General features: G+C 45.8%; 1 protein-coding gene across 4 annotated transcripts in view; it reads right to left on the bottom strand.

The window, feature by feature from the left end:
* Window positions 1–262: 262 nt before the first annotated feature.
* The window catches only part of STUM (stum, mechanosensory transduction mediator homolog), a 49,243-nt gene continuing 43,505 nt past the window's right edge, over window positions 263–6,000 (bottom strand). For all 4 annotated transcript variants that reach the window (XM_085325798.1, XM_085325797.1, XM_085325800.1 and 1 more), the window contains one exon: window positions 263–2,307. The gene's annotated coding sequence lies outside the window, so the exon portion shown is untranslated. The remainder of the gene's footprint in view (window positions 2,308–6,000) is intronic.

Below are 6,000 nucleotides of genomic sequence, written 5' to 3'. Positions count from 1 at the left end.
CCCTGTTTTGTAGGTGTGGATGAGATTGCACCAAAGTGAAACTCCTCATCTGCTCCTCCACTCCCCCATAAAGCTCAAGCTCTTTAATTCCTTCAGAAACCAGTGCCCTGTCTCCTGCCTCCTTTCCACAGATGATGTGAGTGTGGGATGGTGTTTACTGGTTGCTCCCATCACCCAGCTAGTGGGCAGGAAGAAGGAACACTCGTTGCAACCCAGTGCTGAGAAGGTTTCTCTAGGCTATGGAAAGAGACTCTTCACTTCATTCCAGATGTACAGCAAGAGAATATATTTAACTTAAAAAAAAAAGAAAAGAAAAGAAAAATTCCACAGTATCAAAACACAGCAATTCACAATCAAATACTCTGCGATATAACTGGCATACAAATATTCCTCTGTAAGTGTGCCACTCTGTGCTCAGTTTGGACTCTAGCATAGAAATCAAATGAAGGCCAACCATCACAGTGCAAGCAGCATCATTTCCTTGTGGGGAGGAGGCAGCACACAGGCATGTGTGCACTGAGCCCCCGATTCATTGGGCTGGAAAAACCAATACAACCACAGCACAACCAAACTTTGTGAAAACAGAACTCCAAGTAGCGGTCAGGACTTTGACCCTCTCCCTGCTTGCAGGGGTGCACATGTGGGTAGCATGTGTGGAACGAGGAGGAAGCGGAGGGCTGGAAATGCTGAGTTCCAGTTCAGAAAATAATTTACAGGAGTGCCCGAAAGTGCATGGTGTGTGTGTGTGTGCTCATGGAGTAAACTCAGCTGGAGAAATACAAGGGTATACTATCATGCAGTGGTCAGCAAGTGAGAAGGAGAAGCCAGTGCTTTTGACCGGAAGGAATGTCAAATCTCACTGAGTTTACAGCTCTTGGTGTTGTCTTGTAGAGGATACAATTTGGGTCAAATAGTAAAAGCATGTACTTGTGGGACAAAGTCCTGTGCCTTGTCCCTCTGCTGCTACCGTGGCACTCTGCGGAGCGACATGGTGTATGCTGATGGCTCAAATGTATGCATATATATGAACTCATATGCACATATATATCACCTCGAAACATCTAGGAGGCAATGACAGGATGGAATAAAACAGCCACTGATGAATAATTGGACTGTGATGCTTCAGCTTCAGTTCCTGCAGAGCTGCACAATGCCTTGTGCATCGGGCAGAGACCATGTCAAAGGGCGTTTTCCAGAAGAACTGAACGATCTTGAAGAAAATTTGCGACAGTCGATGATCACATGAAAGAACATGCAGTTTTGYTTCTGAGGAAGTAGATGCTGCAGGACAGATGGAGGTATCCTGCACATCTACCACTCGCTCCTACGTGTCTGTGAGCCAGAACTATTGCAGACAAAAAGCATTGCTGACCGGCCAGGCTGCTCCAGCGCCTCCGAGGCAAGGCAGCATTTCTGGAGCTGGGATTGGCAAGCTGGAAATGAAGTCTCCACACACAGTGTGCTCAACTACCACAACAAGTGCTGTCAGATAGACAAAGGACTGGGAGGGCAGGGGCTGTTTTTCATAGCACCTTTTCCATGATAAATACACATTGGGCAACACCAACAGATTCAGAAAAATTTTAATAAGTGCTACACTGAAATGGTTTGACTGACCCAGAATGAAGCTATTTTTGATTTGCCACAATTTTCAAAAACACATTTGTTTTTGTTCCTATCTGGAAGTTCTTTCTGACAAATTGTAAATCAGCCTTTCAGCCTGAATAGGTTCAAGTACCAAGGAACTATTTCGTTTAAGCCCTTTTTGAGAAACCTGATTTTCATAATGAGGATAGAGCAACAGAAAATACTTTGTTGCTGGCTGATGGTGGTAAAGCAGTTGCATTTATTCTTCATTGCCTACTCTCACTCTTTAGCTGTAAAGATGGCATCTAAAATATCTATATTTATACAGTGAATAATGATATTGAAATAGCCTTGTGCCATGCACATTAGATCAAGAGCTGGATTTATGCAGGGATCAACAAAGAACATAGTTACAGTCTTTTGGTATTTGCTGTACTGAAAATGCGAACGTAGGAAATATTTAGTGAGGGAGGGGATGTTGGTGGAAGCACTGAAAGCATTAGCTAACTGCAATCTTAAATTTAGCTGGTGAGAGGTTGGACATTTTGCAGAGCCTATGTAATGCAGCATGGTAGGAGTTAACGGGACGAAGCAGATCTACTCCCACAAATAGCAGGCGAGTTACCAAGCTTGTGCTGGTTGCCGGCATCCTGGAGGAGGTGGCCTCCCTCTGCTGCTCTTCAGAAAGAGTCATAAAAGCACTGGGTGATTAATTTGGCCCTAAAAGAAAAGAAAGAAAGAAAAAAGAAAAAAGGTATTGCTGGTTGGAGAGAGCTCCAGATTAGCACTTTTGCATGTGCTTTTGCTGYGTGGTTCTTCTCGGTGCACAAATTGTTGGCCCAGTGTGCAGCTCTGGCTGTAACCTGGTGCTGGCTTCCTGTCCGCAGCCAGGCGGCCTTTCCCTGGGGAGCCCCCCACGCTGTTCCGAGCGCTCACAGCCCAGTGGAGCCTGGATGCCCTGCAAGAGGAGGAAAAACGTCCCCTTGCAGGCATAGTGGTGCCGTGRGAATATCTCCCTGCTGCTGCTCCGGAATGGGCAGCTGAGTGCCTTGCAGGTACCACGCACCGAGCAGAGTATGGTGGAGGTGTTTAAACTGGAGAAAGGTTTCTACCTGCACTGGCAGCAGGAGCGTCTGAGCCCTCGCCCCCACGCAGATGGGAATTTCATAATCCAGTACATGCCTCCCCTCTTCCTGGGKCTCATTTGCCTCAGACACATCCATAACCAAGGCTTACGGATATCAGTTTGGCGAACAGCAATTTGAGGGGTGCATGGCAAAGCCAGGACTGAACAGACTCCCACTTCTGACCACCAATACCTGAAATCTCACTTTCCCCTTGGGCTCTGTCGCACTGCCTGCAGCTCAGCCCCTGGCTCATGCCAGCCAGGGAAGCATCTCTGCAGCATAGCAGCCCAGAGAGCTGCAAACTGCATGCCCCAGCCAGTGCCTGACCCTACCTGGTTAACACAAATAACATGCCATGACCATGGTTGGGAGAGGTCGCCGAGTCGCTTAGCCATGCAAAGTGGGGCGGCTGGCAGCGTGCCAGTGGGTTGGCTCAGGCCATGTCCCTTGTCTGAGCCTGTGCTCCTGTTTGTGCCTGCGTGTGGAGGAGAAGAGCTTGGAAGGGCACCAGGAGAGTGAAGGGGGGACCCACAGATTTGCCCCAGGACAGGTAATGAGTAGGTGCCAGAGCTTGGGCTCTGCTGGCTCCGAGCCCTTGTCTCCTTCCCCCAGTGCGTACTGCCTCCCCAGACCACACACCCACTGGCTTTCATCGGGACTACTGGAAAAAGCAGAGAGTTTTATCATTATTATTACTGCAGTGAGGCAGCTTTGAGGAAAGTGCAATTCGTTGCTTGTTCTCTGCTAGCCAGAAGAATAGCCAATCTATAAAGTTGCTCCTGTCCTAAAGCACCAAGAGGGAATCTATCTGTTGCTAATTAAAATCGATTAAGCAAATCTCARTGGCAGGCAGAAATATGGCCTTTTGTTCTGGGTGTCCATTTGAAAGATTTTAGCACTTCCAGACTGGTAAGTTGGCTGCTTTTTCTGCCTCACCAATTTGATAGAAAGGTAAAAAATAAAGTAAGAAGTTTTATAGAACCTAACATAAAAGTACATTACATATCCTGCCCCTCTTCTGCACGGTGCATATTGTTGCTTGCACCAAACTCACTAATGCAACAAATGCAGTCAACRTAGTCATAATTAAAACTGTGGTCTGTAGACATCCAAGACTGCCCTTTAAAGTTCAGCATTTCCATAGGAACTCTCCCCTGACTAATCCAATTTTCCTGTCCTCACTAGAGCGTATAGACAGATAGCACCAGATGTCAGTCAAAAGGAAGACAGCAAAACCTTAGCAATGTTGACAAGGTGCTAAATCTTCCACCTCTTTTTGTTCCCAGGAGCCTTTTCAAGGCCTTTGAGTCTCTGTCCTGTCAGAAAAGCTCCCCAGCTGGGCCAGGGCATCTGCAGGAGAGATCCAGCATCTGACACTTGACACCAAGGAGATATGAATTTTGGCAATTTAATGTCCTGTGACAGATCAGCCTATTCAACCCTTCCAAACCTAAGACTTCCTGCCCTGTCTGTCAGCTATATGTCTAAAAGCAAATCCGTCTTCACAGGCTCCAAAACAAGCAGTTGTTCTTAAGTTGCATTTGCCTAGATGTTTGCAGCTCTCACTTCAAACCTTGAGAAGGATTATTGCATCCAAAGTCTTTGATTTCTATTAGCTGGTCTAGTAAAACCTGTTTGCAAAAATCTGCCAGCCTGGGCTGCAGAGGTCCCCATACCTCTGTCCTGAGCACTGTCCTACAGCACAACTAACGTGGTGCTGAGGCAGAGTTAGGGGTCTGCACCAGCCCTTGCCATCCTGCTGGGCATGTAGGAGCGCTGATCCCTGATCTGGTCATCACCCTTGCTACAAATGGGTTAGCGACTTGCTTAAGTTACTTAACAAATATTTATAAATGTYAGAAAAGAGAGCTCCCACTGACCACAGTAGCAGGCCATGGGGGTCTCTTCCAGTTCTATTACTGATTTGCCACAGCCTGGTTAGGATACTACTTATCTCTCATTTTTTCACATGGAAAATGAGAGAGTAGACCTTATCTATCTCACAGTAAACACTGAAGCTTAATTCTGTAGTGTCTATACAGTCCTGTAATGCTGCAGAGCTGATTGCTGTGGTGTTACTACCCTGGTCACCAAGCAGCCACCCTGTTAACTGTTCTGCTTTGTGGAAATGATCAAAAAGATCTGAATTTGTTGAACAACATCCTGATCTGAATTCCTCTGGGTAATCACTGTGGCAACAGCAATTTTGATGAGCTCATCCCTTGGCTTTAATGCAGGTGTCAGATGGCTCTTGGGTATCATCATGTCTAGTGCAATTCACCACTGATTAATTGGGTGGTGATTTTATAAAGTGCTGCTGTGCTGCAAGTAYCTGTTTGGTAAAGCAAGGTAGCCATGTCTCTGTCCTGCTTCACATCTTGCCATGATATTATGACTGGCTTCTCTTTTAAGCACTTCTGGCATCAGATTAACAAGAAGCATCACCCAGCACCTGTCTTTCAAAGAAACCCAYTTTACTAATGCCTGTGTTGTCTGATTTATGTCTCTCAAAAAGTTGGTGTTTTTCATCAATCTTCCTCTAAAGCTAACAATGCAAAACTTTAGTGTCTGCTCCATGTTGTGGACCTTGTTCCATAGGCACCAGAGGACATGTGTTCAGAGGAGCATTTCTACATGCATTTGGTTGAGCAAGTTGGATCAGAGATGCAATSCTGAAGCATCAGGTAGTATCTGCATGTGCATGGAGGAATGTGTGCTAAATATACTGGCCTAGCTGAAGTCAAGGCTCCACAAAYGTATAAATACATACAGTGAGTTGTCTGCATCACAAATTTGTGTCCTTATATATGGTCCCTTTGGCTTTCCTTATTAAAGATGCAGAGATGAGATGAAGCACATGAGCTATCAGCCCCCAGGTTGACAGAGGCAGCTTTCAATGCACTGCCCCCTCTTTCCCGTTCAGGCAGCCCAAACCTTTTCAATGCACTCAGTCTTTGAAAGTTAGAGAAAAAAAGAAAACATTTTTCATCAACTCTGACGTCCTTGCTGGGTAAACTCATATGTTTTGACAAGTCCTGTCCTACCACAAGTTATCAAGGGCAGAATTAGGACCATGAATTATACTTTACCATCAGCTCTGAAGAAGTACTTCATGAGTTGAGAAATGTACAATGAGATCTTGGTGTCTGTTTTCTGCTGCATAGGCAACTGGGCTGTTTTGGTTGATTTCTAAGTCCAGATGAATGAAAACTATGTGAATTAGYGAAACACTCCTAGGAGTTGTGAATTTATAGGGGAGTGGAGAGGTTGGGGAGATAGGAAATTT

Source organism: Rhea americana, unplaced genomic scaffold, assembly GCF_003343005.1.
Source record: "Rhea americana isolate MKP2758 unplaced genomic scaffold, rheAme1 scaffold_123, whole genome shotgun sequence".
NCBI classification, from domain to species: domain Eukaryota; kingdom Metazoa; phylum Chordata; class Aves; order Rheiformes; family Rheidae; genus Rhea; species Rhea americana.
Note: the sequence above shows the minus strand (reverse complement) of the source record. Positions and strands in the feature narration are given on the sequence as shown.